The sequence below is a fragment of the Dromiciops gliroides genome, chromosome 1, assembly GCF_019393635.1.
Source record: "Dromiciops gliroides isolate mDroGli1 chromosome 1, mDroGli1.pri, whole genome shotgun sequence".
In the NCBI taxonomy this organism is placed as follows: Eukaryota; Metazoa; Chordata; class Mammalia; order Microbiotheria; family Microbiotheriidae; genus Dromiciops; species Dromiciops gliroides.
In genome coordinates, this window is record NC_057861.1 from 734,592,184 (window position 1) to 734,614,187 (window position 22,004).

The 22,004-nt window shown below is 40.8% G+C and overlaps 1 pseudogene; it reads right to left on the reverse strand.

The window, feature by feature from the left end:
* The window catches only part of LOC122753923, a 41,444-nt pseudogene extending 19,440 nt beyond the window's left edge, over positions 1–22,004 (reverse strand).

The following is a 22,004-nucleotide window of genomic DNA, read 5'->3' on the forward strand; positions in this document are numbered from 1 at the left end:
GGGAATAATTTTAACTTCATATCCCCACAGGCTTGAATTAAACCTGATAGGTGTTCAAGGCTTTGTAGTCCTGGTACCTGGGTTAAGATCCTGCCTGCCCTGTTTCTGTAATCTTGTCAAATCAGTTCTTTGTCTGGGCCTCACTTTTCCTCATCTGTATAATACAAGAGGTTTAGTCTAGACGACCTTTAAGATCCCTTCCTGCTCTATGAAACTGTGTGACCCTTGGCAAGTGAGTTAACCACTCTGGACCTCGGTTTCTTCATCTGTGGATATAAAAATGTGGAAATATATTAAGTAGCTGGTTTCCTTAGATTTACGGTTCCAAGATCAGCGGTTATAGTTTGTCCTCCTTTCTTCCTTTCAGGCAAAAATGTAAAGTTTACAGTGCACCTCCCTTAAGAACCCAAAGAAAAGCAGACACAGCTTCCCAGAAAATAATTTGAAAGCTATTTTCTTCAATTAGTCTCAGATTACATCTGCCAGGGAAATGGGGTGGGTTTCAGGTCTTGTGCAAGACTTCTGTAAAGGACCCTGCTCTCTGCACAAGCTCTCTAAGCCCTCCTGCACCGGGGAGACCCCTCCACAGAGGTTGCAATTTCAGAAGACACAATGGGCATGCTAATGCAATGCTAATGTTGACACACCCTGAGGGCCAGACTTTCAAAGGGCCCCAAACAGGCCTCCTGGGGCTGAGAGCCACAATGCCTTCAATTAGTTAATTGCATGTACCTGAATTAGGTCTCAAACTCAAAAGCCTTTTAAACCAGATACCCAGCTCCTTTTCCCTTCTACTACTGCAACCCAGGGCCCTGGGTCTCCAGGCGAGGCTCCTCTAGGGAATTCCTTGAAACTGACCAACATTACCAACATTTAATCCACAGGGATTTTTTTTTAAATGCCCACAGATGATAAATGCAAATGTGAGATGTATTGGATTTAAGTAGAAACAGTGCAGGGAGATGACTCCTCTTTGAAGAAATGCCCACTGGCTGTTTTTCCTTTTAGTCTTTGCAGGAGGCAGGGTTAGAGATTTCTGTATCCCATTCCCTATCTTTGGGTGAAATCTAATCCTGTTTTGCTGGAGTTTGCCTTCTCAGCTCAGTTTGCTGGGCCAGTGGGGGTGAAAAGTTGCATTTTAACCGGAACTTGGGCACACTTAAGCTCATTTGCATCATCTTGCTGGAGCTAAAGACAATCCCCATTGACTGTTCTGGCTTCCCAGAAGCCATATCCACTTTCTCTTGTGATGGGTTATCGTGTAATAAAAGATCATTATATTGGGGGAGGAGATTGCTGATTCTGGGATTCCTGGCCTCTCTGGACAAATCTGAAGTCTTGAATTTTCCTGTCCCTATGGAGGGGGGTGGGATGGAGTTTAAAGGAGGGAACAAAGGCAGGCGCTGGATGCCCTCCACGTCCCAACGGACAGACAAATGCAGAACAGGTTTCACCAGCAGTCAACAGAAGTGTGTCTCAGCTCTTGTTAGGAATAGAAAATAAACTCAGCCAAGGAGCAGGAATGTAAGATCATAGACCTAGAGCTGGAAGGACTCACACAGGCCATCTGGGTCTATGACTGAGAACTGGGAGAGATCTTGAAGGTCAACCTCTTTCTTGTTACAGATGTGGAATCTGAAGGTCACACAGGTAGTAAGACGAGGATTTGAACCCATGTCCCTTCATCCTGGGTCTAGAGTCTTTTTTTTCCATTATAAAACAGTGCCAACTCTAGTCCAACTTCCTCATTTTTGTTTTGTTTTGTGGGGCAATGAGGGTTAAGTGACTCACCCAGGGTCACACAGCTAATAAGTGTCACGTGTCTAAGGCTGAATTTGAACTCAGGTCCTCCTGAATCCAAGACTAGTGTTTTATCCACTGCACCACCTAGCTGTGCCCGCCCCCCCCCACTTCCTCATTTTATACATGTGGAAATTGAAGTTGAGAAAAGGTCACAACAGTAGGAAACATCAGAAGGATAATTTGAACCCAGGACCTCTGGGACTCTGTAAGGTGACTCCCTAACTTCAACAGGTTTGTTCTCAATGGGGAGAGGGGTATTGTTAGGGTTCATTTCTTGACTCTGCTACTTTCCATCGATGTGACCTTAGACAAGTCATCTCACCAAATCAAATCAACAAGTATTTATTAAGTGCCTAATATGTGTCAGGCACTGAGAATACAAAGACCAACCAAAAACCAGAAATTAGTGCCCTTTTTTGTACTTCTAGCTCTTAGCCCAGTGCCTGGCCTGTAGTAGGCACTGACTATACACCTGCTGAAGTGATTTTCCTAAAGCACAGAAATTGTCATTCCTTTGAGACTCAATAAACTCCAGTGACTCCCTAGTACTTTTAAGTTCTTTTGAAAAGTCCTTCATAACAAGGCTCCAACCCACCCTGCTAACCTTATTATGATATGCTATCAGAATATACATGACTTGACTTCTCACAGTCTATATCAGCCAAACTGGCCTTCCTGTTGATTCTCTTAGCACATTGTCTGGCACATAGTAGCCTTTAGCTCAAGGACGCTTGTTGACCTGACTTTGTATACACAACACTCCGTCTCCTGGATCTCCTGTGTCCTCCTCCATTTTGCTCTGTATCTTTGCACACAACATCCCTTATGCGTGGAACGCAGTAGTGCCTACTTGTCCCCACATCTTAGAACAGCTAATTTCCTTCCAAGCTCAAGTCCCATCTTCTATAGGAAAGCCTTTCCTGATTTTCCCAAATGCTGGTAACTACCCACCCCCATTAACTTGTATTTATTTGTGCATGCTTATTTATGAACAATGGGGCTCCCTCAGTATAATTTGGGTTCTTTAAGAGCCAGGATTGTTTCATTTTTATGTTTGTATTCCCAACACCTAACATTGCCTGGCACACAGTAGTCACTTAATAAATGTTCATGATAGGTTGATCCTTTCCAACTCTAAATTCTATGATCCTATATGAGAATAATAATAATAATAATAATAATAATAACTGTGTAGGGTGATGGGAGGGAAGAGACTTAGAGAGAAGAAACATTAGAAAGGAGCTTGCCTCCCATCTCTTGGCAGAGAGATGGTGGACCAGAGATGTGGAATGAGGCATACACTTTCAGATGTGGCTAAGATGTTGATCTATCTTGCTTAACTAATTTGTTACATGAGAGGGCTTCTAAAAGTGATAGGTGACATAATAAGTTATGACCAAGTTGCAAAAATAAAAGTGCCAACAAAACATTAAAAAGATAGAAGAAAACACAAAATCCAAAAGAGAGCACAAACAGGGAAATATTATAACTATCTTGTTAAATGACATGAAATTAAAAAAAACACACAACAATTTCATGGTAAAATATACAATCCTTTTTTGTTCTTATTTGTTTATTGAAATGTGCATTTGTTAATGACTGATCAATAAGTTCAGAATAAAAAAGAAAGTTACGCAAATAAATATTCGAGAATGATAAGAATGACTAGCATGTATGATCTTGACTCAATTCAATCAAACACTTATTAAAAACCTGCAGGGCTGGGGTAGCTAGATGGCGCAGTGGATGGAGCACTGGCCCTGGATTCAGGAGTACCTGAGTTCGAATCTGGCCTCAGACACTTAACACTTACTAGCTGTGTGACCCTGGGCAAGTCACTTAACCCCAATTGCCTCACCCCCCCAAAAAAAAATTAAAAAAAAAAAAAACCTGCAGGGCAGCTAAGTGTCGAAGTGGATAAAGCACTGGCCCTGGATTCAGGAGGACCTGAGTTCAAATCTGGCCTCAGACACTTGACACTTACTAGCTGTGTGACCCTGGGCAAGTCACTTAACCCTCATCGCCCTCCAAAAACAAACAAACAGACAAAAGAAGAGAGCACCTAGTCATCTAATCAATGAGTAAGCTCCTACTGTGTTAGTCAATAAGTTGTAAGCTAGAAGAAAATAACTTTCTTCTTTTTCTTCTTCCTCTTCTGCCTCCTCCTCCTCCTCTTCTTCTTCTTCTGCCTCCTCCTCTTCTTCTCCTTCTCTCTCCTCCCTCTCTCTCTCTCTCTCTCTCTCTCTCCTTTCTTTTTCTTGTCTTGGCAACATAAGGATATAGCACAGTGCCTAGCACACAGTAGATGCTTACTGGACGTTTATTAAAATGAAATTATTTGATTTTACCTCTAATAGAGAAAATATTGAGGGTCAGGAAGTAGATTTTTAGGGATACAGCTTCCTGGCATAGTGGAAAGGATGCCTGACAAGCTCAAGAAAACCTAAGTTGACATCTCTACCACATACAATTACCAGCCATGAGATTCTAGGCAAGTCCCTTAAACCTTTTTCAGGATCTTCATCTGTAAAATAGAGCTAATAATGACACCCACCTTGGCGAGTTGTTATGAGGATCAGATTAAATAATATACATAAGGGGGCAGCTAGGTGCCAAAGTGGATAAAGCACCACCCCTGGATTCAGGAGGACCTGAGTTCAAATCTGGCCTCAGACACTTGACACTTACTAGCTGTGTGACCCTGAGCAAGTCACTTAACCCTTGTTGCCCTGCAAAAAAACAAAAATAAAAACAAAAGCACTGTGCCACCTAGCTTCCTCAGGGTTTTGTAACCCTTAAAGCTCTCTGTGTATGCTAGCTATTATTATTTAAAACTATACATTTTCTTTTCTTTTTTTTTTTTTTTAGAAATCATAACTGAAGGGGGCAGCTAGGTAGTACAGTACATAAAGCACTGGCCCTGCATAAAACTGTACATTTTCACAAAGAAAATAGCTTAACCTTCCAAAATTCTAGTCACCTAAAAGGGTGAGTAATCTACTTCTCCCACCCACCACAATACATATCTCTAAGCCTTAGCTCTGACTGGAGACTACAAAGGTTGCCTGGCCAGAGGCTCTGGCACTCTTGGGACCAGTGGTGAGTACAAAAGCCCTTGATACTACAGACAAAAATAACCCCAAGAAAGCACACTGCTGCTCTGGGTCACTAGCATCCTATTCAAGGAAGGTTAGCACATCAATGCAGAGTCAGAGCCAGTCTTGTAGGGAACTTGCTACTCCTCTATGGCCCATTACTCCATTGCCCCCAGGCAGTCACTTATGTTTTCTGAAGATGCAAAGAAACAGGAGGGGGGAGGAACCAATTTTGATAGAAAAAGTATTTTCTCAAATGGGAATTTTTAAGCAAGATTGTAAGAGAACCAAGGGGTTTTGTCTTCATGTCTGTTTGGTTTTTGTAAATCTAGGATGAAATGAAAAGAATAAATGAGTGCCCGAGAGGTTTGAGATTGTAAATACCCCATCAACGCTCCCAGTCTTGTTTGGTTGGCTTCTTTTTATTTCATTCTTTATAGTCATGCTTCCTTGCCTGAGGTTGCCCACCCTAGCATGTGTTTGTCAGTATAGCCAAACTCAGTTATAGAAAGAAGGAATTTAATAAGCTGAGAAGTAGTTGCTTTCATCATTTCATAAAACAAAACAAAACAAAAACCTTCTCAACAACAGGCCCAATGATCCTCTGGACTCCAACTGAAATAAAAAGCACTACAGGTGAAAAATAGAGACCCTTATTGTCTCAGTCATCCAAAAATTGAATAATCCCAAAAGAAAACAAATTTAGAAAACCTCTCCTGAACACTTTAAATGCATGCATGCAAAGATACATACATACACATATATGTACAGTTCTATGCCTATGACTATTGTGAGAAAATTAATATTAATAATGGAATCCTGGGGGGAGACCCAGTTTCTCTCTACCTCTCCCCACTTCAGAGGTCCATTTTTAGGAGTCAGTTCCAATCCTGTGCAGAGCATGTAGGGTGTACAACAGTCGTGGAGAACAGACTCTCACTAGCTGAGTGAACAGATGGGATTAAACCGCAACTGTCTGAATGCACCTTTGCCCTTCAGGGAGTCTCCCATAAAACGCTGATGTCATCACAGTAGAGCTCATTTTAATAGGGACCAACTTCAAGTCATGTGAACCAATGGGATTGAATGAGGCTAGCCAATCAGTTTTGATCAGTATGTAAGAAGCCTCTGCTATGGAAAGGGGGTTTGCTCTCTTCTTCCTGGGACCCTCCATGAACGTTCTTCTCTTCATTCAATATTCTGGGTATGTAATTGTTTAGGCCCGTAAGCCTGAGACTAGTGGGGAAGTTAGGGAGACACATGGTTAGTACTTTAATAATATGTGATATTAATTAATAATAAATGCTTACTGCCCAAACTGGTACAATAGCCATTAATTTACAAGTAGCAATATTTTAGAAAACACAGCCTAGGCCCCCCATAGTTTAGTGAACACAATATATGTGTGTATATACATGTATGTTTATGTGTGTATATACATATTACATATACAAATATATACATGCATACATATATGGGCATATATATATATATATATGTATATGTAGCCATAGACAAAGAGCTGGAAGGGACCCAAGAGTGTATTTAGTCCAACTTCCTTACTTTATAGATAAGGATCCTGAGGCCAAGAAAGGATGACTTGTCTGTGGACACATGGACAGTGTCTGAGCTGTAACCTGATCCCAGGTCCTAGGATTAATCCTATCCGTTCATTTTATGCAGTTACAAACATTGTCCCAAGAAAGGGCTCCGCAGGCTCCCCTAGATGTCCAAAGGGCTCCATGATACAAAAGGGTTAAGGATATTGGCTCTGAAGTCTCTGCTTCAATTAAAGCCAAGAGAGCTCTGATGATATGGCATTGTTCTTAATACTTCAGCACTGTATGTTCCACACAGTAGGATCTTAGTGTAGGATTGGATTGGATTTCATTCATTTTAAACTGGCCCTGAAGCCTTACAAGGGGTTGGCCAGAGACATTTCTTGGACTTTTATCTGGAAAAATCTAGTACTTTGCCTTCAGTGTTAGATAAAGAGGTGAGCAGATAACTGGGGAGATGGGCAGTTAGAGAGAGCACCAAACAGTATGATACAGGAGAAAGAATGTTGGTTCAGTGAATACAAATGTATGGAAGAGGAAATACCCATGTGTCCAACACTGACACCTTTTTGTAAAGGTAGTGTGGGTCAGTGGGAAAAGCAATGATTTTAGAGTCAGAGAACCTGGGGTTTACTTTGTAACTGATGCTTATTACCCTTATGCCCTTGGACAAGTCTTTTAATGCCCCTGGTCCTCAGTTTGTTTTTTCATCTATAAAAGGAGGGAGTTGAACCAGATGGCTTTTGGGGTCCGTACTGGCTCTAGAGCTTAGAAACTGTAATTGAACTCTTAGACCTGTTTCCCTGTATGTCCTTGGGCAGGTTCTAGACTCTGCATCTCAGTTTCCTCATCTGGAAAATGGAAGGGTTAGAGTTAATTATATCTGAGGTCCCTTTGTGCTCTCAATATCCAATTCTATATGTTGGTGTTCTTATTTCCAAAGTAGATATATAAATCCTGATGACCCAAAGAACCACACCTACTGTAGGCCAAGTACTCTGCTAAGTGCTTTATAAATATAATCTCATTTGATCTTCATAACAACCCTGGGAGGTAGGTGCTATCATTATCCCCATTTTACAGGTAAAGACATTTAGGCAAACAGAGGTTAAGTGACTTGCCTAGGGTCATAGAGCTAGTATCTGAGATCATATTTGAACTCAGGTCCATACGTGCCCAGCACATTATCCACTGTGCCACTTAGCTGTAAGAGATCCAGGTTCTAGACCCAGCTCTCACATTAATCAGCTACTTGATCTTAGTCTAATCATACCAATTCTCTAGGCCTCAGTTTCCCCATATATAAAATGAGAGTGACTAGATCTGGGCTTCTTAGCCTATTTTGTATTGTAGGCCCCTTTGGTAGCCTGGCAAACCCCTTCTTGGGATAAAGTTTTTAAATTCATAAAGTGAAATACATGGGATTGCAAAGGAAACTATATTGAAAAAAGTTAACATAGTTAAAAAAAACAACTTCACAAACGCCGAGTTAATATGCATCTAATTAAATGGTCCCTAAACTCAATTCTAGAATGTCAGTGCCAGAAGGTCTGAAACTGGATTTTTTTTTTCATTTTTTTGTCTTTGTATCTCAAGTACCTGGGGGGGGGGGGCGGCACTGACATATAGTAGTACCTTTAAAGTGCATGTTGAATTGGGTATGATTCAGTGAAATCATCCATTCATTTACTTATGAAATCTTCTCTGATCACCCGGTGGCTAGTTCCTTGCCCATTACTAATTTGTATTTATTGTGTATATTTCACATCTATTCACACCATTTCCACCAAGAGACTCTGCTTTTTGTGGGCAAGGATCCTTTCATTTTAGCTTTTGTATGCCTGGTCTTGGGTTTTGATTGATTTATATCCGTGATGACTCTCATCTGCTTATAACCTCCAACCGAAAAAGCTTTCATTTGGCTAATGAAAAGATCACCAGATGATCACAGAGTTAGAACTGGAAGCACTTTGTTGGGTTTTTTGTTTTTTTTTTTGGTGGGGCAATGAGGGTTGAGTGACTTGCCCAGAGTCACAGAGCTAGTGTCAAGTATCTGAGGCTGGATTGGAACTCAGGTCCTCCTGAATCCAGGGCCGGTGCTTTATCCACGACACCACCTAGCTGCTCCATGGAACCACTTTTTAGATCATTTTGTTCAACCATTTCTTCATTTTACAAATAAGAAGACAGTGGAGGAGATAATGAATTGTCTGAGGTCAGTAGGATGTGTGTGGCAGAGATGTGGGATTGGGAGGGATGCAATATGTAGCAGCTAAGTAAATGCAATGTATAGAGAGGGTTATAGAAAGTAAGAGACAGAGAGAGACAGACGGACAGAGAGACAAAAACAGAGAAAAAGGACACTAATAACTGGAGGGGGAGCAGAAAACACTCCTATAGGAAGTAGCATCAAAACTACTTTAAAGAAAATGAAGCATTATAAGAGGAAGTAAGGAAGGGCTCAATTCTAGACCATGTCCACAAAGTCATGGAGGTGGGAAATTGTCATGTAACAACATTCTAACAAGCACTTTGATTGAATTATGACAGCATGCATCAAGCTTGATTCTACCATAAGCTGTATCTTTGAACAACTACTTCAAACATATTTTTCTAGTGAACATTTTTTTTTTAACTTAAAGGAGGCTCCTTCCCTCCCTGTCCACGATATGCTAGAAGTATGGATCAACCACAACATTTCTGTTGATCCCACTTTGATGCAATGCTCTCTGCTCCTTTCTCATTTTCATTCACAGGATGGGAACTTCGGCAAATGTGGTCAAGGAAGGCACAGAATTAATGAAAAAACAAGCAAACCTAAAATGGAAGAAATCATGAACTTACCCCGAGGGTAAGTACAGCTGGGCTCAGCACTTACTAATTGTGCAACTGTGAACAAGCTATTTAACCTTTCTCAGTTCAGAGAGAGCTGAGGCTGCCTAAGAAAACTAAGGATAACAAAAAAGGAAAAGAGAAAAAAAAGAAGGTGGAGGCTTGATGGACTGGGGCAACGAGGAAGATCAAAGAAAGGGTAAGAACCTACTCTTGCACAGAGTGAAGAGGACAGAATTACCAGACAACAAAGAGAAAGTAGAGGTACTTGGCTCTCATTTGGATTCTGTTTACTTTGCCAGGGAGGATGATTCTTGAACTGCAAAAGGACAGAACAAAAGCGATTACTGGAGATTTGACTTCCACCATAAGTAAGGAGCTTATAAGAAAGCACCAAGCTGCTTTTGCAATAATAATGATAAAGAAGAACTTTAGTGAAGCAATTGGGGTTAAGTGACTTGCCCAGGGTCACACAGCTAGTAAGTGTTAAGTGTCTGAGGCCAGATTTGAACCCAGGTACTCCTGATTTCAGGGCCGGTGCTCTATCCACTGCGCCACCTAGCTGCCCCCTATAGTGGCTTAATATTAAGATTTGGGTATTTTTCCCTTTTTTGGGGGGGTGGGTGGGGCAATGGGGTTAAATGACTTGCCCAGGGTCACACTGCTAGTAAGTGTCAAGTGTCTGCGGCCAGATTTGAACTCAGGTCCTTCTGAATCCAAGGCCGGTGCTTCATCCACTGTGCCACCTAGCTGCCCCAACAACCATGGTATTATTGTGCCCATTTCACAGGTGAGGAAACAGAAGTTAAGTGACTTGTCCAGGGTCACACAGCTAATGGTCTTAGGCCAGATTTGAACTCAGGTCTTCTTGATTCAAGGGTGTAGTGCTCTCTCCACTGTTCCACCTAGCTGAGTTATAGCATCACAAAATCATAGGCCAGAAAGTCCAACACCTTTATTTTATAGACAAAACTTGACCAAGACCACACAATTAGAAAGCAATAAGAAGCAAGATCAGAACTTAGGTCCTCTGATACAAAGCCCAGTGTTTCGGGGTGTTTTTGGTTTTCGTTGTTGTTTTTTCCCCATTGTATCATGTGAACTTTGCAAGAGTGTGGAGAAAATAATAAGTATGGGAAATGAACATCAAAACAATGTTGAGGTTTCACCTCATATACATCAAATTGGCCAAGATGACAAAAGATCAGACTATGAATACTGGAGAGCTTTGGGGAGATAAGCACCCTAACTCCTAATTCATTCTTGCCGCAGTAGTCAATTGGTCCAACTATTCTGCAAAGTAGTTTTCAATGATGTTTTTCAAAATCCACCCAGTGTCCATATCCCTTGACCCAGCAATCTCACTAGCAAGACTATTGTCTGATAAAATCAAAGACTGATAGAAAAGTCTAATGAATACTATAGTATCCAAAATAAACATCACTTTTTTGTGCTTGTAAAGGCCTGGAAACAGCAGATGGCCATGGTTGGGGTAGTACATGGATGACATGGAATATTAGTATGATATAAGAAATGATGAAAATGAAGAATTTAGGGAAACATGTGAAGACTTCTGTGAACTGATGCAAAACGAAAGAAGCAGAACTAGGAAGGAAAAAAAACCCAACAACTACAAAGTTGTTAATGGTAAGGAAAAAAATGAACTTTAGGTCATTATAATGCCCAAGCCAGACCCCAAAGAAGATATGAGAAAATGTATCTCTTGCCTTTTTTTTTTTTTTTTTTGCAGAGGTGAGGAACTACGGTTGTGGAGAACTGCATACACTATAAGACTTAGATGATACATTGGTTAGTTTAGCTTCACTGAAACCCATTATTTTGTAGTTTTATAATTAGGGATGACTCTTTGGGTAGAGAAAGGGAAGACTATATTTGGAAATGAAGATAATGTAAAAAAATAATCATTTTTTAAAAAAGAAAATGCCTAAAGAGAGCTGAAAAGATATTATTAAGTGATAAAGGCAAATTCCAGTTTTCAAGAAAGGGGAGGGAATGGAGTCTACAAAAGCATAGGCCAGTGAACTTAGCATCAATTCCTGGGGAAAATTAAGATTTACAAGGAGATAGTGAATATGTAGTAAAGAATGAAGGAGGGGCAGCTAGGTGGCACAGTGGATAAAGCACCGTCCCTGGATTCAGAAGGACCTGATTTCAAATCCGGCCTCAGACACTTGACACTTGCTAGCTGTGTGACCCTGGGCAAGTCACTTAACCCCAATTGCCTCACCAAAAAAAAAAAAAAAAAAAAGAATGCAGGAGTCATCTATAAACTGGAAGGCTTCATTAGAATTGACAGAATACTTTTATTTAATTCATTAAGAGACTTGCTGGACTGGTAGTTTAGGGGAATGCTAAACTCAATTTTGGCAAAGCATTGAAGTGCCTTGTGCTATTCTCATCAACAACATGGGGAGATGAGAACTACCCAAGAGTACAATGAGGTAGAGAATTGGAACTGGTAGAATGTTCATACCTAAAGAGTAGTTATTAATGGTTATATGTCAGCTTTCAAGGTCTCTAGTGGAAGGCCTCAGGGATCTGTGCTTGACTCTGTATAGTTTAACATTTTTTTAATGAATGATTTTGATAAAAATCATAATGGTATGCTTATCAAGTTTTTTGAGGGCCTAACCCTAGGAGGTAGAGCTAAAACTTTCAAATGGCAGAGTAAAGACTAGAAAATGATTTTGACAGGGTAGAACATTAAGCCAAATATGGGGAATTTAATAGGAACAAAGGTAGTCTTAAACTTGTATTCAAAAATTCAAGTTCACCAGTAAAGGAGGTAGGTGAACAGCAGTTCAGATAACAGGGTTTTAGTAAACTGAAGACTCAGTAGTATGAGTTAACAGTCTGTAATGGCAGCCGAGAAAGGTATGGAAATTCTAGGTTGCAATAAGGGAGATGCAGGTTGCGAGGCTAGAATTTTATTATATGCTCCTAAGTTTTAGGAAAGACACTGATAAGCAAAAATCTAAGTACAGAGTAGGGAAGCTGTGAGGGTGCATGCTTTCAAGTTGATGCTAGATGAGAATAGGTAGAAAATTTGAGGTTGGTTACCCTGGAGAAAAGAAGGCTCAGAAAGGACATGACAGCTGTCTTAATTTGAAAGGCTAGCAGGATTTAGGCTTACTAAAGGCAGAACTAGGTAGAGGGAGGAGGGAGAGGGAAGGGAGAGAGGAAGGAAGGAGGGAAGGAAGGAAGGAGGGAAGGAAGGAAGGAAGGAAGGAAGGAAGGAAGAAGACAAGTATTTTAAGTGCCTACAATTTGCTGGGTTCTTTGCTAAGCGCTTACCAATATAACAACCCAACAAGATTGTTGTTGTTCTTCAGTTGTTTCAGCTACATCAGAATAGTTGCAACCCTATCTGGGGTTTTCTTGGCAAAGATACTAGAGTAGCTGAAGGAAATGTCCTTCTCCAACTCATTTACAGATGAACAAACTGAGGCAGACAGAAATTATGTCTCTTGCCCAGGGTCACACAGCTGGTAAGATCAAATGTGAACTCAGATCTTCTTGACTCCTGGCCCCATGCTCTATCTACTGCACCATCTATCTGCAAAGAAGTAAATTTTGACTTAATGCAAGGAAGGACATGCTAACAATGATAACAACCCAAAAGTGGAACAGATTTGCTCTGACTGGAAAAACTCAAACATGAATTAGATGACCACTTGCCAGGTATAGTATAGGGAGATTTCTTGTCCAGGAACAGCTTGTGCTAGGTAGCTCCTGAAGTCCCTTCTAATTGAGGACCTGCTAGGAACAGAGATAGAACTTGTTGAAGATAATTCCTTGTAGGGACATGGGAGATGTCCCGAAACACCTTCCTGTGCCCATGGCTACACCTGACATGAATGGCAAGTGACGACCATGTCAGCAGTACTGTATGGGTATTTAGGGAGCCAGGTAATGAGAGGGTTTGTGGTTATAACCCTAGGATCAAACCTCCCCACTGTTAGTGCTGAGTGAGGGCTTGATGAGTGTCATAGTGAGTGTGGGCTCCAGACTGACCAGCTGAGCATGAGTGCTGCAATATAGGTACAGGTGGTCTCTATTACCTTTTTCCCATGTTGGCATCATGGTAGTGGTTGTTGGGAGTGGGGCAGGATTACCTGCTGTCTGTATTGTCTAGATTGGCCCAGGGTTGTGGCTTATAAGTCTGAGAACCCAAAGTCTCAGGGAAAGACATGAAGATGAGAAATCTGATGAGTTCAGCACTGCCTCTCAGAATATACCAGCTGAGTTTCCTTCCAATCTCCTCTCCCTAGAGAAAACTCATCAGCACTGGGCATCATCCACAACTGACAAGTGTAGGGCTTTCAGTAATACTCAATATTGTCAATATTGTTATTTGGGTGATTGGGGAGGGAGGAGTGGGACTAATTCCATGGGGCTGATGAGCTGGTAACACATTTTCAGAAGGCTGATAAATTATGGGTGACTTCAAAAGAAAACCTTAGTTATATGGATGCCCGATTTGTTATACTGGCAGGAAAAAAATCAGGCAAAATCCTCCATTCTATGGTTTTAAGGCTATATGTTTAGAGCTTGCAGGGACTTTAGGGACTACTTGATTCAACTTCTTCATTTTACAGAGTTAGTAAAAGGAACCCAGAAACAGACTCACTGTGAACCTTTCTGCCCCTCAAAACTTTTATATGGTTTTCAGTTCCTCTAAACATCGTCTGATTTGCCCATGGTCACAGACATGATAAGAGGCAGAGGCAGGACTTGATCACTTTTGTTGGCTTCTCTCTGCTCTGGAAAAGCTATCTTTGGCCTAATCTTTCCAACTGACTAAGATTGAAGGCAACAACCTTGTGGTAGGGGAGGTATGGACATATCCATAAGCATGGAGGGAATTTCCATACGGATGAAACCTGAGTTACGCCCAAGGAAGATTCCTGTCATTATGATCATCATATCACATCATCCTTCTGTACCTATGCCTCTTGTCTCCTGATATCATCCTCCCTTCTTGACCTAAATCCACAATAAGTCAGAAATAATGGTTTTAGGATGAGGTGGCAGAGGGACTCTGGGCTAGGGAGTGCAGGGCAGAAAAAGTCCTCATTTCTTATTTCTAAAAAAACAAAACAAACCCAAACATCTTCTACTCCAGCCAAGACCATTTATCAGTGCATGTAGGAGTGATACCTGTATTACCACCTCTGCCCTCTTACTAATATTCTGGATGAAATCCTATTGTCAAGGCAGTGCTGGGAAGTAAATAAGACTCCTAAGATCTGGGCTTTGCTCTGATTTGATGTGGCTTTTTTTCAGGCTTCAAGTTTAGACATTTTGTGATATTTTAAATGCTGATTACATTTACCCTGATCAAATGAAAATTCTGACACCATCTTGATTATTAACCTGCATGGGCTAGGAAGAAGACAGTCCCCCTGCCCAGAGATCTTGTTTTTAATGAACCATAGTTCTTGTGCTGAGGGAAGCCCACAGCCACTCAACACAGTTGATTCTCCATCTTCCTGCCATGAGCACGACTGCTAGGTTCTGTCAGACCTGTTTGGGAGCAAAAACAAACTGCAAACCCAATTATTTTGCCAACATCCGATAGGTACCTGACAAGCCACTAATTGCCAGGCTTAGATTTCAGGAAGCAATCTATTTAGTGTTATTGGTGCCAATTAATACAAAGAATAGTGTGTGGTGAATAAGTCCTTTACAATTCACATTGATCTCATATCACAGAATCCAGTTAGTAGGACAAGCTTTGACATGAGCATGAATTTCCTTTTTTTTTTTAGTGTTTTTTGAACATTTCAGATTTATGCAAATTAATTTATGAAACTAAGGTATTCTCTTCCCCACCCCCACCCCCTTTCTTCTATCTTAGTATTCAGAATACAAATACGTGAGGATTTTTGAAAAGCTCTTTGTAAGAAGAGAATGGCTGTCTTGTAGCAGGACAAAAAAAAAAAGATCCCATCACATGACCTTTGGATTTGCTATCCCTCTCCCAGCTGTAAGATAGACTTTTTAGCCAAACGCCTCAAATTTTCCTTTGGATATTGGCTTCAAAGAGAGTCCTGCTGATGTGGACTTAATAGTAGCTGGTTACATGTGCATGAGATGCACCGGATTGTATATAGACCAGTAAGCCTTTGCAAAGAAGATTGACATGCAAGTCATCTAGAAAACCTAGCAGGATGAAGCAGGACCAGCCTTAGTAGAGGTTCAGTGGAAGGGGCCTTTAGCCATCATCTAGTCCAATTCCCTCATTTTCTTTATTTCTCTTTACATTTCCTTCTTTCCTTTTTTCCTTCCTTTTCTGCCTCCCTTCCCCCCTTTTCTTTCATTCCTTCTTTCCTTCCTTCTTTAATTTTCTTCCTCCTTTCTTTCCCTTAGTCCCTCCCTCCTTCCTTCCCCTTAATTTCCTTTTTTAAACATTTGATTAGTACCACTGCTAGGTTTATATCCCAAAGACATCCCCCCAGAAAGACCTATTAGTACAAAAAAAGATTTCTAGTAGCTCTTTTTGCCAGGGATAAAAATTGGAAATCGGGGCAGCTAGATGGTGCAGTGGATAGAGCACCACAGTGGATAAAGCACCGGACCTGGAGTCAGGGGAACCTGAGTTCAAATCCGGACTCAGACACTTAACATTTACTAGCTGTTTGACCCTGGGCAAGTCACTTAACCCCAATTGCCTCACTAAAAAAAAAAAAATTGGAAATCAAAGGAATGCCCACCAATTGGGGAATGGCTAAACAAGCTGTGGTATATGGTTATGATGGAATATTATTTTGCTATAAGAAGTGACAAGCAGGACGATTTCAAAAAGGCTTGGAAATTCTTGTATGAATTGATGTCTAGTGAAGTGAACTGAACCAGGAGAACCTTGCGCACAGAGACAGCCATATTGTTTGATGAAGAACTGTGGAAGACCTAACTATTCCCAGAATTATAATAATCCAAGACAATCCCAAAGGACTACAGATGAAGCCTGCTATCCACCTCCAGAGAAAGAACTGATACTGATTTAACACAGACTGAAGCACGCTATTTTTTCTTTTCTTTCCTTTTTTTCTTTTATTCAAGTTTTCTTATGCAGAATGATCAATGTGGTAATGTTTTACATAATTGCACATGTCTAACCTATATCTGATTGCTTACCACCTCAGAGAGGTGGGGAGGAGAAGGAAAGAAGGAAGGAAGGATAGAATTTGAAATTCAAAACTTTAAGGGAAAATGTTTATTATTATTAAAAGTAATAAATCAAATAAAATAGAGGTTTTATTATTGTCTTTTATTTTCATATTACAGTCATTTCAAGGTATACCTCCTCTTCCCAAGAGCCTTCTCTTATAACAACAAAAGAAGTTAAGCAAAGTCAACCACTCATCAACATGAAAACAAATACAAAATTCAATGTCCATAGTCCCCCACTACTCCAATAGCAGGAAGAAAGTTCATTTTCTCATCTGTCAGGTCCAGGATTACTTTTTATTTTATTATTTATTTTTTTATTTTTGGTGAGGCAATTGGGGTTGTGACTTGCCCAGGATCACACAGCTAGTAGGTGTTAAGTGTCTGAGGTGGGATTTGAACTCAGATCCTCCTGAATCCAGGACTGGTGTTCTATCCACTGCGCCTAGCTGCCCCTCAGGATTACCTTTTAGAAATTATGTAGTGCTCAGTTTCCTTTTACTATGCTTTCTGTTTACATCACTGCAATGGTGCATATTATTTCCCTGGTACCATTTGCTTAATTCTGTATCCATTCACGTAGGTCCTCCCATGTTACTTGGATAGCCTTCAATTTGTCATTATTTACAACAAGGGAATAGTTCATTACATTCACATGCTGCATTTTATTTAGCAATTTCCCAATCGATGAAGACCTACACCATTTCTTTGCTACTACAAAAAATTCTATGCATATTTTTGTATATATGGGACCTTTCTGTCTTTGACCTCCTTGGGACAGATGCCCAGCAGAGGACATGAAGAGTTTGGTCAGGTCAAGCCAAGAAGCATTTATTAAGCACCTACTATGGGCCAAAAATTGTGCTAAGCACTAAGTAATTTAGTCATTTTCCTACATAATTCTAAAATGCCTTCCATAATGGATGGACCAGTTCATAGTTCTACCAACAGTGTGGTAGTGTACCTGTCTTCCTGTAGTCTCAATGTGTGACCACCATTTCCATTTTCCCCAATCTGCTTTGTGTGTGTTAAAACCTCAGAGTAATTTTAATTTGCATTTCTCTTATTAGTCATAATTTAGAGCTTAGAACCTAAAAGTCAGACATCTTTATTTTACAAATGAGCAAACAAAGGCCCGAAGAGATTAAATATATTACCAAAAGTTGCAGGTATAGTAAGAAGCGAGATTGGAACTCAGGTCATCAGACTCCAAAACCAGTTCTTTTCCCATTGCCCCATCTTCCCTCTCAAATCTGTTGTCTGATTTGCATCATTTTCTATCCCATTTCTTTTTAAAAGAAAAAAAAACATAATATTGGGGCAGCTAGGTGGGGCAGTGGATAGAGCACTGGCCCCGGAGTCAGGAGTACCTGAGTTCAAATCCGGCCTCAGACACTTAACACTTACTAGCTGTGTGACCCTGGTCAAGTCACTTAACCACAATTGCCTCACTAAAAAATACAAAAAACCAACATAATATTTTCCCCCAGTTGTATGTAAAAACAACTTTTAACATTCATTTTTTGTTTTGTTTTGAATTTCAAATTCTATCCCTCCCTTCTTCCCCTTGCCTCTCCCTGAGATGATAAACAATCTGTTATAGGTTATATGTGTTGATTTGAATTTCTTTTGAGAATTGTTTTATTATACTTTCCCTACACTTACATGTACTGTGCTGGGGAATGACTTTTGGATGTCTAACTTTGTGTTCGTTGGAATGGAATGGGCAGGATTGAGTAAGTACTTATTGTGTATAAAGCTTCATGCCAAATGATGAGTATATAAAAAGAAAATCAAGATAGTCCTTGTTCTCAAAGAGCTTCTATAATTCCCTCTGATTCTCAGAGGGAAACTAGTTTCATGGATGAGGAAAGAAAGGTCCAGAGAAGGTCTGACCAAGGTCACCTAGCCACATTTTGATTTGGCCAAGGTCACAAGGCAGTAAGTAGGAGATTTGGGATATGAAACTAGGCTGTCTGACTCCAAATATTGGGCTTTTTTGCCTATCCCTCTCTGCCACCCTCTGATATTCAGCCATCACAGAGTGATCCTCTTAACTTCAGGTATTCCCCTACTTGTTCATACCTCATTGGGGTATTCTGGCAAAGGTATGAGTTCTAGACTTAAAGCCAGGAACCTGAAGTTCAGGGCATAGTTCTCCTTCTGCCTGGCCTCACTTTATCCTCATCTATAAATTAAATAGAGGAATATATTTTGAAGATTAAGAGCTAGAAGGGACCTCAAAAGATATCTGGTCTAAGCCTCTTGAGAGACATTCCCAAGGTCTTTTGACTCCAAATCCAGAAGTCTTTTCACTAAATAATGATGCCTCCCATAATGTGATGTCTAAGATCCTTTTCAGTTCTAAAACTGTGATTCAAAGGCATATAAATATATTAGCAGGTCAGCAAACAGTAATAATAGTAATGCAGTCATCAGCATAAGACCAGTCACAGATAGGTCTCTGGCATTCATATTAATAAAATGGGTTTGAATTTCTCTGGTGTGAGCTCAAGATTTGGCTTGATTTTTGGCTTTCAATTTAAGTAACTAACCCACCAAATAGTGGGTGTCAGGGTCCCATTTCAGAAAATGGACAAAGTGATAAAGGGTTCTTTAGGTAACTGACAGAGACACATTCTTGGTCTAGGAAGGCTTTATATCTAGTGAAATTCTGCCTCATCTTACACCAACTAACATCCTGTGCTTCAGTTTCCTCATCTGTAAAATAAGAAGGCTGGATGGACACAACAGCCTTCAAGGCCCTTCTCAGTTGATGATTCTATAATCTTGGTAGGAAGGGTAAGATAAAAGAAATAAATAGCCCTATAAGTGATATTTAAAGAAACCAAAAAGTCAGGGATGTCTAGGTTGCTATCATGCTAACTTTACTCTTCAAGCAATCAATCAGGGGCAGCTAGGTAGCTCAGTGGATAGAACACCGGCCCTGGATTCAGGAGGACCTGAGTTCAAATCCGGCCTCAGACACTTAACAATTACTAGCTGTGTGACCCTGGGAAAGTCACTTAACCCCAGTTGCCTCAAAAAAAAAAAAAAAAAAAAAAAAAGAACCTACTATATGCCAACCATTGGGCTGGCACTGGAGATTTTAAAATGAAAGAATTAAAAATGAAAGTTCCCACCTTCAAGGAGAATATGATCTTCTAGGGAGACACAGTATGTTCACCAATAAGTAAATAGCAGATATATACACTATAAACACAAACTATCATGATTACTATACAATTCTCCCACAACTAATTGGCCTATTCTCACTTAAGTTGCACTCTTATGCTGATTCTCTCCCTCAGAAGTCAAAAACATGTGTAGTGGTGCTCTCCTTTCCTGTCCTGTCCTGCCCTATCCTCTCTTCTCCTCTCCTTTCTTCTCCTTTCCTCTCCGCTCCTTCCTTCTTCTCCCCTCCCCTCCTGTTTTCTCCTCTTCTCTCTTCTCCTTTCCTCTCCTCCCCTCCCCTCCTCTCCTCTCTTCTCCTCTCCACCCCTCCTCTCTTCTCCTCTCCTCCCCTCCCTTCTCCTCCTCTCTCTTCTCCTTTCCTCTCCTCTCCTGTCCTTTCTTCTCTTCTCCTCTCCTCTCTTCTCCTTTCCTCTCCTCCCCTGCCCTCCTCTCCTCTCTTCTCCTCTCCTCCCTTCTTCTCCCCTCCCTTCTTCTCCCCTCCCCTCCTGTCTTCTCCTCTTCTCTCTTTTCCTCTCTACTCTTCTCCTCTTCACTCCTCTCCCTCCCCTCCTTACTGATGATTCATTGCCATCTTCAGTATTTGAAGAGCTATAATAGAGAACAGGGATTCCATTTTTTTTTTTTCTGTTTGGTCCCAGATGACTAACCTAGACATAAGGGCCAAGGCTGCAGAGGAGCATCACAATAGCTTGCTATAACAAAACCTTTCCTAACTGTACTGTCCAAAAGTAGAATGGACTGCCTGAGGAGGCAGAGCATTTCTCCAGCACTGGAAGTCTTCCAGGGGAAGTTAAATGACCGCTGGAATCAAGGATTACAGATTGTGAGAAAGATGTGAAGAGCTCACCAAGCCCAGCTGCTTCATGGAGCAGATGAGCCTGGAGATATTCAATGACTTGGCCAGCATCACAGAAATAATGACCAGAAATGAATCCCGATCCCTCTGAGTCCAGGGTTCCTCTCCCTGTAGCACACCAATTACAATCAGCCAGATGACACAGTGAAGAAAGCCCTTGGCTAGGATGGAGGAAAAATGAGTCGAAAGCCTAACTCAGACCCCTGATACCTGGGCAAGTCACTTGTGGGAATCCCAGTTTTCTCAAATGTAAAATAAAGGGTTTGGACTGGGTGCCCTCTAAGGTCCCTCCCATCTCTAAATTGATAAGCCTATGACTCTGTGGTGGAGGGATCACAGATTTAGAAATAGAAAAGATATCAGAGGTGCAACCTCTTCATTTTTTTAATCAATCTGCAAGTAATTTTATGTTTATTTTTTCTTGGTTGAGTATTTTTAAAAATTTTTTGTTTGCAGGGCAATGAGAGTTAAGTGACTTGCCCAGGGTTGCACATCTTAAGTATCAAGTGTCTGAGGCCAGATTTTAACTCAGGTCCTCCTGAATCCAGGACCAGTGTTTTATTCACTGCGCTACCCAGATGCCCTGAACCTTTTCATTTTCACAGAGCCCAATTACTATTCCCATAGGTGTTGTCTGAGTCTTCTCAAGTTCCATTTTACTCTTTCATTTGGATTAATTGCCCAGCTCAGACCCACCCTTATCTCTCATTATTCCCAGTTCACACTATGTTCCAGCCAAACTTGTCTGCAACCCTACTCACATGCCTTACTTGATCCTACTCTCCTGCCCTTATGCATGAATATCTTCCATATGCAATTCAAATAAACAAATCTCACTGAACTTTTGTGTGCATCACTTTCTGTAGGCCCTGCAGATCCAAAGATTCAAAACAAAGCAAAGCAAAACAAAACAAAACATTAAAACACAGGTGCTTGACCTCTGAAAACTTTCATTCTGTTAGAGCAGGGGTTTTTGAGCTTTTTTGTGTGTGTCTTGACTCCCTTGGTCTGGTGCAACCTATGAACCCCTTCTCAGAAGAATATTTTTAAATGCATAAAATAAAAACATACAATTATTTAAAAATCAATCATATCAAAAGATAGCCATCAGAATATTATTTCCTGAAAAAGCTCACAGATCTCAGATGCTGAATCCCTGTATTAAGGTATATACCATCTTAATCAATTGAGTCGATGTAATGTAATTTGATGAGTGAGGGAGCTCTTAGGTGGCCTTATTCTTTGTGCCTCACTTTTCTATTTGTAAAATGAGAGGGATGAACTAATTGATCCTCTAAAGAACTTTCCAGCTCTAAACATTGGATCTTATGAAGCAGGAGGATCAGGAGAAGCTCCAGGGGGCACTGAGGTTGAGGCTTTACCAAGCCTCTTGGTACTAGGTACCATCCCATCATCAAAACCCTTCTCTAAGATGACCTCCACCAAGAAGTCCTCTTTTGGCCCACCCAT